Genomic DNA, 12,760 nt, shown 5'->3' with positions numbered 1-12,760 from the left:
TTGTCATAACAGTCCCCTGAAACTCTTCCTACTAATACAAACTCTTTGAAGATGGGCGTCTAAGAGATTGAATGAACAGTTCTGCAAATGAACATTATATGTACATACCTGTAATACATGCTCCAAGAAAGTTGAAGGCTGGAAAAGGCATCCAGTAAATAGAAAATTTTCACCAATGACATTTATGTATGTATATGTATGTGTTTATCTTCGCTGATGATATTTAGAGCACATTAAGAAATAACGTGATTTGTTGATTTTGAGGCTGGAACTTGAAGCTGTCTCTCAGGAAAGCCAGTGAGGCTGCATCAGCAGTTCTGAAACAATCTCACGTGGGCTGGAACAGAGCCAGGAGTGGAATCCTGGTCTTCTAATTCTGAGTAGATGTCTCCTCATTGTGCGTGATAGTCTTGTTTCTTTGATGGGAATATACACTCATGACATCCCCAACACACACAGACCCACACACTCACACAACACATAGTGTTCATAATTCACACACTTACTGGAAATAAATTTGAGCCACAAGGTTTGAGAATAATGTTTTTCTTCCTTCAAATAAATACTATTTTGCATTAGTTAATTGAAGTAATTTGGACACAAAGAGACAAACAAGATAAATCAGAGCTGGGAAAAATAGAATAGTGGATTGGGAAAAAAGCAGACTAGAAAATGAGTCTCTGTTGATGGGCCATCTGAGTTTACACACATACATCTACTGCAAGCATACATGTCTATACACATGCATATATACATATTTACACATGTGCATACAGAAACCACACCAACATGTATGTGTATATGCATATATGCACACATTCGTTTATTGACTAGTTGTATTCTCTTGATGAGTACAAGAGTAGGTCTACAAGTGTGTGTCACACACATATATATAACAATGGAAATAGATTTGCTGAAGAAAACCTTTGTGTTTGGAAACACTGATATTTGTCCACACCCAAGGTATGCACATTAAAGGAGGAAAGAGCAGGATATTTTGCAATCAGGAGAACTTGGATTGAAGTCCTAGTACTTTAGGTATATTCCCCTTTGTAAGTCATCTACCCACTAAGCTTAGTTTCCTCATTTTTAAAACAGGAGAAATAAGGAGTAATTCCTATATCACTGAAAGAAGGAATGACAGACAGACAGAACAGAAACTGGCAAGGAGCTTACCAAATAAAGGACCTCAGTGACCCTATGCTGGGAACCTGAATGAAGGAAGAACTAGACAAAGACGGCTCGCTCTCACAGCCAGAAGACACACTGAGGCACACGCGTGGGCCCGGTGACCCCACCCCAGTCCCTGCTGGCCTTAGTCCACCACTCCTCAGTTTTCAGAGCTGTGATTCTAAGTTTCTTCTTAATCAGTGTATTAAAAAATTGTGATAGAGAGATAGACCCACACTAAAGGCATTTACATTTTATATGATATAAACCCTGTAAAAATGACAGAAACTGACTAATGACGTTTCCGGCGTCTTTCAGTAATGGAAAGGAATTTTTGTCATCCTGGCTTCAATTACTCTGAGGACACCACAGAGTAATTGACTCTTCCCTCTGATAAAGAGAAGGCTAAAGACGCTGTCACAATTGATAAATTAGGGCGAATACAGGACTTCAAGGGAAAAGAGCTGAAGGATAGCCAGCCCAGCTGGGAACAAGCCCGTGGAGTTTCAGCAAGGGCTTTTAGTGGATGGCCTCCGTCAGCCTGTCATAACATTGCTCGCCCTGTCTGGCTGCACAGGTGCAGGAGAAATAAACATTGATAGGATTTGGGGTCTATTTTGTCATAGGATTAGCATATTATTGAGGATTCACTAAATGCCATCATGGTAGATTGAATTTTGTGTCCCGATTTAGGGTCTTAAAACTAATCTGCACGCCTTTGGTGTGGCCCAAATGAGAATGGACTTCAGTCTGGACGACTGGATTCTGTTATAAGTGGATAAAAGTCAGACCCAGGGAAAGCCACAGAAGCCAGAGTCAACAGAAACCAGGAGAAGAAGGAGAGGACCCGGGTCACGGAACCCAGGTATCATGAGCAGCCGCACCAGAACGAGTCTGACTTTGGAGAGAAAGCATTGACCTGCTGATGCCTTGGTTTTGGACTTCTCCTAACCTCAAACCTGTGAGCCAATAAATTTCCACTATTGAAGTCAAGGCACAGTGTGATATTTGTCATTGCACCTACACAAAGTAGCAAAGCCATTAGACCTATGCATTCTAAAATGTTTAATTTTATGTTATGTGAATTTCACCTTAATAAAAGAAAGGAACAAACTAGAGCTACTTAAGCCAACAATGGTTGATTTCAAAACATACAAAGTTGGAAACACAAAGGAACCAAAATGTACCATATTAGATACATACTATTCTCTAAATTACCAAAACAAAACATGCAAAAGTACACATGCATACAAACCTATCTGCTAGAGATGCCTGCATGCTATATATGTATACATACAATCAAACTAAAAATTCACAGACTCATACAAATTACCTACACTGACTAAAGCACAAAGAGGTTTCCACACATGAAAAATAAAAAAATTGAACCACTAATCAAAAACTTCTTGTTAAACAAAACCCAGACCAAATGGCTTAACTGAAAACTTTTATCCAACATTCCAAGAGAGTTAACAGCAATCCTACTCAAAAAATTGAAGAAGAGGAAACACTCCCTAACTCACTCTATGAGGTCAGCATTCACTCCTATACCAAAGCCAGATAAAAATACCACAAGAAAGTAAATTACAGAACAATATACCTTATGAATGTAGATGCAAAAATCCTTAACAAAATACTGGCAAACAAATCCACTATCACATTAAATACTTTTATGTCATGATGAAGAGTGATCTATCCTAGTTATGGAATGGTGGGTCAACATAATGTAATTTCCCACACTAAGAGAATGAAGGAAAAAAACCAGTCGGTCATCTCAATTGGTACAGAAACAGCATTTGATAAAATCCAGCACTTCTTGATAAAAACACTTAGAAAACTAGGAATAGAAGGAAACTTCCTCAACATGATAAGGCACCTGCAAAAGGCCCACAACTAACAGCACAGTGAATGGTGAAAGTCTGAGAGTTTTCTTTCTAAAATCAGGAAAGACAAGGATTCCCACTTGTTACCACTGTTATTCAACAGTGTACCTGCCAGAGGAATTAGACAATAAAAATAAGTAAAAGATATCCAAACTGTAAAGGAAGAAGTAAAACTTTCCCTTTTTGCAGATGACTGATTCTATATAGAAAAAATCCTGAAAAACCCACAACAAAACTACTAGGGTTAATAAAGAAATTTAGCAATGTGCAAGAGTACAAGATCAAAATGTAAAAGTCACTAGTGTTTCTATAAGCAAGGAATGAATAATCTGAAGCGAAAAATTTAAAAAAATTCTATTTGTAAAATCAAGTAAACAAATCAAATATCTAGGAATAACCTTAAGCAAGGACTTAAAGGAATTATACACAGAAAACTATAAAATATTTCTAACATAATTCAAAGATGTACATAAACGGAAGGGCTTTCCAGTTATATGTATTAGAAGACTTCATATTGTTGAGATGCCAATTCGACCTAAAGCAATTTACAGAGTCAATGTGATCTCAACCCAAATTCCACCCACTTTCTATGCAGAGCTGTAAAAGCCAATCATCAAACTGTAGGGGATGGTAAGGGGCCTGAATAGCAAAGACATCTTGAAAAAGAAGAATGAAGGTGGAGGATTCACAGTTCTTAATCTTAAAACGTATTACAAAGCCACAGTAATCAAAGCATCATGGTGTGGTCACAAGGACAGACACATAGACCAATGGAAATGAATTGAGAGTTCAGAAATAATCCCTCACATTTATGATTGACTGATTATTTTTTGCAACTGTGCCAAGTCCACTCAATTGGGAAAGATTAAATGATACTGGAAGAACTGGCTCTCTATATGCAAAAGAATGAGGGTGGATACTTACCTCACCCCATATACAAAAAATAACTCAAAGTGGCATAAATATTGAGCATGACATAAATAAAGGAGCAAAACCTATAAAATTTCTAGAAGATAATGTAGAGAAATATCTTGCAGACATCGTGTTAAGCAATGATTTCTTAGACTTTATACCAAAAGCAAAAACAACAAATTAAAAAAAAAAATGAATGGGACTTCATCAATTAAAAACTTTTGTGCATTAAAGGACTTCATCATAAAAGTAAAAAGACAACCTATAGAACGGTGAGAAGTATTTGGATACCACATATCCAATAAGGGCTTCATATCTAGAATATAAAAGTAAATGCTTCACCTGAATAACGAAAAGACAAACAGCCCAGTTAAAAAAATGGACAAAGGACTTGAATAGATATTTTTCCATAGAAGATATACAAATGGCCAAAAAGCATAAGAAAGATACTCAACATGATTAGTCACTAGGGAACTACAAATCAAAACCACAAAGAGATACCATTTCATACCCACTAAAATCATTACTATTAACATATAGAAAATAGCAAGTGTTGGAGAAGATGTAAAGAATTAGGAATGCTTGTTCATTGTTGGTGGAATGCAAAATTGTGCAGCTCTGTGGAAAACAGTTTGGTGGTTCCTCAGAAAGTAGGGAAGTACCATATAATCCAGCAATCCCTCTTCTATTTATGTACCTATGTATTAAACTAGGTACTTGAACACATTTTTGTACATTAACATTCATGGTGAACTTAATCTCAACTACCAAAATGTAGAAGCAACCCGTGTGTCCATAAGCAGGTGAGTGGATAAACAAAATGTGGGATATATGTACAATGGGATGTCCAAAACAGTAGGAGAAATATAAGTATCACTGATATAAAATGATTACAATAAACATAGTCCTAGAGTCAGAAACAGGATTACAGGCTTACCAGTGACTGGCTAGGCTTAGAAAATGGGGATCTAATGCTTAATTGGTAGAGAATTTCTCTTTGGGATGATGGAAATGTTTTGATAATGGATTGTGGTAATGGTAGCACAACACTGTGAATATAATTAACAGTCCTGAATTGTATATTTGAATGTGGTTAAAGGGGAGAAATTGAGGTTTTATATATATTACCAGAATAAAAATTATTAAAAACCATAGGATTATACAACACAGTGAACCCTAATATTAACTACAGTGTATAGCTAATAGTACAATTATAATACTAGTTCATCAATTGTCACAAATTCACCACACTAATGTGAAAAGTTAATAGGGAAAACTGAGGGTGTAAAAGCAGTATATGAGAACTCTGCATGATTTTTCTGTAAACCTGCAACTTCCCTAATTAAAAAAAAGGAAAAGTAAGCACACTGGGGACGTGGGCATTTGTTTTATTACACTTTACATTACTGAGTATAATTTATACATCTGAAATTCCATAACAATAAGATCATATATGCAAAGTGCACACCACAGTATTTGGTGCATAGTCAATTCATAATAAAGGTCAAGTCTTTTACGAATTACAGCGATTATGAGGAATCACCTCTGGATGCAGCGTACACAGGGAACAGTTCATTGGACAGAGCTAGAGGTGCCGAGAGAGGAGACGAGGGGTCACGAGGTATCGGTTGGCATTGCACCTTGAACTTTCCTTGGGATTCCGTAGGTCAATTTGTAGCATATCCACTCCGACATTCTCTATATTATGTTTATCCACATAGTTTTTTCTTTATCCCCACAGCATAACACTTTTCTGGATACATGGAATATACTCATACACTCAATAAATGTTTATTGAATGAATTTACGTCAGTTAGGGTATAAAGTTATACTTTTCAGCTATTTATGTTCATTTCAAAAATCCAAGCCTCCCTTACAGCATTAGTTTCCTTATCTCTAAAATTAGCAGATCAATGACATGTTCCTTATGATGCAATTAATATTGGGATTTGTTTTTTGTTGCATTTTTACATTTCCAGGGACAATCTGAAAGGTAATATCAGTTCTTTCTATTACAGAAAGAAAGGTTTCTTAGGTTTGTTTTGTTTTGTTTTACTTTTTCTCCAATGTACAGATATTTTAGTTGTTTTGAAAGTAAAATCCTTCTTAACTAATATTACTAATTGCAGATACCACAGTAGCACTGCCCATTCTTCATTTCACATAAAGGGCTAAAGTCTAAGGCACATTACCACGTCCCAAAGCAGAGAATTGATAGCTGGCATCAGAGGGAATCTGAGATTACTTGGACATGTACCTTAATTCAACAGGCATTTAGTGAATGCTCCATGCAAGTACTATTGACAGAAGGCAGGGGTGGTGAGGAGATGAGGTCGTGTCCCATGACTTCATAGAGCCAGGCAGAGTCCTTCAAAACCACGTAACCAGACCTCATTGGGCAGGCACATTTTCAGCAGGGCCATTGTCATTTCCCAGGGTCAGCTAGCACTTTGTGCAGGGCTGTAAATCACTTAGCATGTCTGCTCCTCCATTTCTTGGTAAATTAAAATGAAAAGCATGCACCTGACCTCTCATATCCTTTATGGACAATTTCAGGTGTAACATCTGCAAAAGGGAGAAGGTGATAATATATCCCGTACACTATTGTGAGCATGAAAGAAAAGACTCTGTGAAAGCTTCTGTCAAGCACTTCGCCGTGGTGCACATGGCTGCTCTGATTATTGCCTCCTCGTTGCTATTGTTGTAATGTACTTTTAGAGAGCTGTGAAGATCTAATTGGCATCTCTTTACCAAGCATCAGGTCGGGAAGATGCATTGCATCCTCCTTTTCCCAGGCAACTCTATCTCCACATTGTCTGAGAGCCATGCCCTTGTACACACAAACGAAGCCATGCACTCACAGAACACTGCCGTGGGCAGCCAGGATGCGCCACCATTTCATCTCGTCGTTTTACATAATACTCTTGTGGCTCCTTGACATCCGTGCTTGAAACTCTCCATCTTGCTCCTGGGGTTGACCAGGACTTGCTTTGGTTTAGTACATTAGGTTAAGCATTTAACAGTGCTTGATGATGACATCCATCAAGGAAAACCATGCTTGAACAGAAATCTACAGAACTGATTCCTGTTATTCGTGGTACACTGCAGTGATGAACCGCCAAATGTCACAAGTCCTGATGGCTTCATGTGTCATTACAATATATTTTCCAAAAGAGTTCTTCCAGTCTAGGGAGTACCACCTCATTATGTCACTTGGTCATCATTTAAATAATGCCAGTCTATTCCACAATCCTCTAAGCAGTAGCAAGAATAAGAATAAATCCATAAATTCAAAAATATTGTAAATCATACATACGGTACTGAAAAAAATATCACAGCGATATATTGCATTTTCCAAGATTATCCCATGTAATTTCTATTTTCTCTATTTCACTAAACAGATGATTCCTATTTGGATAAACTCAGTTAACAATTGGTTATTATTTTATGAAAATAGACATTTAATATACTTCCTGGCAATTAAGAGGTGACAGGCTGAAGGAGGGGCACAAAAATGTTTTCACTGAGCGCACTCTACCAAAGTCATATATATTGGTCAATAGTACATTTTATCAAATCCCTGGGAATAACCAGACTGGCTTGCTGTTTTCTTGCTTAGCATGGACCTGACAGAAATAAATATCAAAAGACTATTTAAAGGAAACCCATTGATTCCAGAAAGACAGTTTCATTCAGGGATTAAGTTAAAGTCACATGGTCCAAAAGGAAAATCATCAACTGTCTCATAGACAAAGAATACTTCTTTCTATGATTCATGGACATCAGCAAATTTGTTACAGAGAGTTCAATAGCCTAACCAAATCTCCTCTCCTAATTCCATTCATAATTAATGAGAATGAGAGAAGAACGGAAACTTGACTATGTGAGGACATGTGAAAGTTTGGAAATTTGGAAATCTGTATTAAATTTGAAAATCCCCTAATATTTTTGTTTTACTTAATTAGTTATTAAAAAACTATCTCTGTTAGAATAGAATAGAGCATATGTTCTTTGCACAATTTGTGTAAAGTAGAGGAGAGGATAGAAAATAACAATTCCTTGAAGTTGATCACATAAGAATAAATATGCTATGTGTGATAAATAGATGACTGGTAAATGCATAGATCAATATATAGATATAAATATATGTGTCATATACACACCTACATATGTATATATAAATAGATGATGGAATGGTAGATACACAGACATGGGGAGGAAAGAAAGAGAAAAAAAGGTAGATAGTTTAGTTACTTATACAATTCAGAATTAAGGAGGTAGGAATTAAATATTTGAGCACAACTAACCGATTTTATCTCAAGGATCATAGAGAAGCTTATTTAAATCCTTTCTTTAAATTTAATATCATAAAATCATCGCTATGAACTCAGTATTAAAGAGCCAATATAGGGATCCCGATATTCAGGGGAGCCAACTTTCATTTTCATTTTTGCTTTTGCATTTGTTCCTTTTAAATTTTAAGGTGGGTTTATTTTGCTGAGTGAGAGTGAAAACGTTCACAATGCTTATTTGAACTATATTTTAAATCGAACTCTCCTCAGTATGTCAACCCAGGACTTATGAGCTTTGGTAGTCTCCTAGTTCAGAAAACTTGCTATGGTGGAATGCTCCAGATCCTTCCATGATTCTTGTCTGGGGCCATTTGCCTGGTTATGTGGCTCAATATTCTTTGTTCCCACATAGGTCTCAGCAGATTTTCTGTGGACTTAACTAAGGGATATAATAAATAAGGCAAATACTAAAACTACATTAAATGGAATTATCTGATTTAACAAAAGAGGCATCTTTTTCCTTGATTTCTTTTAGAAAATGACAGGAAAATATAAAGATCATTTGGCCATAGATGTTTCTTCTATCAATTTTAAAATAAAGTATACACTCATATGATGTTAGAAATTTAGTTTTCACAGTGAGTTGAGGAAATGGCAATGACATTACATAACCTTACATCGAATGTTCCCAAATTGTGCTTATTCATTAGTGAAGTAAAACAAAAATTCAGAATGCAAGGACCTAAATTAGATGAGACATTTATGTTTTAACACTGTAGAAATAATATTTATATAAACATTTTTATTTTAAAAAATTAGCTGCAAGAGTGTGGGTTTTGTGATAAGTCAAATTGGGATTTGTATTGCCATTTAGTAACTTATTAGATGTATAAATTCTGGAATCTGAATTGACTTCTAAGAACTGTAATTTTCTCAAGTGTGAAATCAGACTCAAAATATTTGTGTTGAAACATACTTTTGAGGATTAGGGATAATGTATGTCGAAGGTATAGCCCAGTTCTTGGCCCAAAACTATGGGTGCTCCTATTTTATCAATGTATTATTAGTAATAATAAGTGCTGAAATATCTATATCACTAGACAAATTTTTATTTGCAAGTAAGGCAATGCCATACTTTCATGAGGGATTAGGCAATCTTCTTTAAAGAGAAGTATCTGCAATGGACTTTGAATGATAATTAGAATTCAACAGGTAGAAATAAATGGGAGGGACTTCTAGTAAATTGAATAGTATGAGCAAAGGGAAGGATAAAAAAGAAACTTGGATCATAATTTGGGTACAACAAGCAATGCATTATGCCTCTAATAAAGACATTAAAAGTTAATAATAGAAGTTTTCCATTATAGCACTCTTGGCAGACTAGATATTCTAGGAAAAGAAGTACACTGCAAGTCCCTAGAAACCATATCTTTTAAATACATAAATGGACTTAAAATTAAATTTAATAAATACACAAAGTAATAGAAAACTGAAAATTCATTATTAAGGTTACAGGCTGCATGGGCATCTGCTATAAGATGAGTAAATGGCCAAGGAGGACACAGGGGATAGGGGCTTGGCTCCAATTTATACCGAGGAATCAGATCCTACACACATCTAAAGTCATGCCCCCCCACACAAAAAAAAATCAAAAACAAAACAAAATAAAATCATGCCCCTCAAAATGTACAACCTCAATGAAAAGATGCCCTAATATTAATTCCATCCATTGGCAAATATTGCAAAAAGGATATTCTTCTCTTAGAGATTGAGTCTGGGGAAAACAAAGAAACAAACAAAAAACTCCTCTAAAATTGTAATGATCTGACAGTCCTCTAACAAAGTCAGCCTATGAATGTCTCCTTACCTCCACCTCACCATCTCTACCTTTCTGCCTCTCCTATTGTCTGACAGTTTAACTAACTGTCTATCTACCTGTCCATCCATCCACACATCTTGGGAATCCCCAGGCCAATAAATGCTTCTGTGTCAGGAATACAACCTAGCACCCGGAATAAGCAAAGGAAAATACTGTCTGGAGAAATGTATTTTAATTCATATCACTTATATTTCCCTTAGACGAGGTTGAGTAAAAATACATTCATAAAAATTATCACTCAAGATAACATATTCAGGACCCAGGGATATAAGAGACCACTAATAGCAGTATTAAATTTTCTAAGACTTCATACGTTAGAATTATCAGGTATAGCATATAAAATAATATAAGTGTTTGCAGAACTGAGAGCTTAAAATATGGGAGAGAGGAAAAAAAATTAAAATTAGCAATCATACTAGAAAGAAGTAACCAAAATAGAACATTAGAATAAGTCAAACTATTAAAAAACAAAATCAGCAGGATGGAAGGGTAAAAAACAGATTAGACAAAACTGAAGAGAGAATTAGTGAACAGAAAGAGTGGAAGATTTGGCCCAGAATCCATGAAGTAAAGAAAACAAGATAAAAATAAAAGAGTAAAAAATACAGATGGGAGTATGACAATAGGAAATGTGTATAATCATGATTACAGAAGAAAATAACAAAAAAATATGAAGAATTTTCTATAATTGATAAACCATAAGTTCTCAGGGCTAGAAAGCCCAATAAAGTCATGACATAATATTTATCTAGATCCTTTATAGCAAAAGAGTACGGTGCCAATGACAAAAAGATCTTAGAAGTGGGCAGAGATTTTTAAAAATTTAAGGAATTTCAATTACATTTATAGCAGATTTATGAACGAGAATGAAAAAAAAAAAGCCAAAACAATGGAAAGCATTTTCAGAGGACTCATGGAAATTGTCAACTAATAATTCCATAACTTGTAAATTCATTATTCTTTATAAATTGAGAAGAAAAGATATTTAAAACCCAAAGAAAAGTGATACAATTTATCACCAAAAGATTTACACCCAGGGAATATCTAAAGTTTGTACTTCAATTGAGGAAGGAAATGAAAGAATGTCAGAATATAAGAAAAAATAAGCAAAAATATAAACGTGAATAATACTCATAAAATATTGCTTGCGCAAAGTGATATATCTAATTTGATTATTGAAAAGACATGATGAGATTTCAATATCACAAATGTCAAAGGAAAAACTGCACCAGCCAGTGTGCACCAGGCTGTAGTCAGGGGTTGCTGTAGCAGTGGGGAGAGAGAACTCCTGACCGCGGACACAAAGGGCAGCTGGCTTCTTGAGGCTGAACGTGGTGGGTAGAAAAAGCACTGGAGGACAATAGGGGGCTGTTGCCTGGGATGGGTGAGGGGTTCGTGAGGGTGCTTTGCACATGGTTTGGTTCCCCTGAGATGGGTGAGGGATTCACTGAGGTTGTCATGGGACCACTTGGTTCCAGAATGTTCTCCTTTGTGATATAGGCCACCTGGAGCCTGCACTGGCCGGCAGAGGGAGGAGGCAGACAGGGAGCTGTCCAGCGCCCTTCAGGGACTGGGTAGCACACGGGTGGGGGTGAGAGGGAAAGTGCAGGGGAGGTCTGCGGGGCAGGGATTGATATCTTGAACAGTCAAGGTCTGAAGTTTCTTTTTTCCTTTTTTCTCCTGCAGTCTGAGATGTTTTTCTCTGCAGTCCTACAGGTGCAGGAGAGGTTTCATGACGGTCAGGATGGGGTGGGGGAGGCAGGGGCAAGAGAGGAGTAAGGCTGGCAGCGTGGCTGAGAAAAAGAAAAAGACTTCGTCAAAATGAGTATGTTTTAAGATAGGAGGCTCGATGATCATCAAACACTTCTCTATTTTTTATAAGAGTAGGGATATGTACATAATTTTAGATTTGAGTTAAGTATATATGTTAAAGAAGTAAACGTAAGAACATAATAAAAATAGAAAATTGAAAGAAAAACTGAAAATAAACACTTTTTCTTGGTAATGGCAAACTACCACCTGCAATGTGGAGAGACAGGTGAGTCGATTGTTTATAATTCTTTTAATATGCCGTTGGATTTGGATTGCTAGTATTTGGTTGAAGATTTTGCATCTATATTTGAAAGGGATATTGGTCTGTAATTTTCTTTTCTTGTATTTTTATCCGGTTTTGGTATGAGAGTGATGTTGGCCTTGTAGAATGAGTTAGGGAGAGTTCCCTCCTCTTCAATATTTTGGAAGACTTTGAGGAGGATTGGTGTTATTCTTGGGCTGTTTGGTGAAATTCACCAGAGAAGCCATCTGGTTTTGGACTTCTTTTATTAGAAAGTTTTTAATTACACATTTGATCTCTACATATTATTGGTCTAGTGAGCTCTGTTTCTTCTTGAGTCAGTATAAGTGGTTTGTGTGTATCTGGTAATTTTTGGTATCAAATCTCTTAATTCCTTGGATTCCTCTTAGTTTTACCTTTTCCATAATGTTTCATATAAATGGCATATTCTGAAGATGTGGAAATTATAACTTTGTAATCACAAAACATTATTTTCTACTCTGTATACCTGAAAAAGGGTCGGATTTGGTTCATTGAAATTTTTTTTAAAAAAATTTCATGTTAATCCATA

This window comes from Dasypus novemcinctus, chromosome 25 (genome assembly GCF_030445035.2).
Source record: "Dasypus novemcinctus isolate mDasNov1 chromosome 25, mDasNov1.1.hap2, whole genome shotgun sequence".
Taxonomy (NCBI): domain Eukaryota; kingdom Metazoa; phylum Chordata; class Mammalia; order Cingulata; family Dasypodidae; genus Dasypus; species Dasypus novemcinctus.
Note: the sequence above shows the minus strand (reverse complement) of the source record.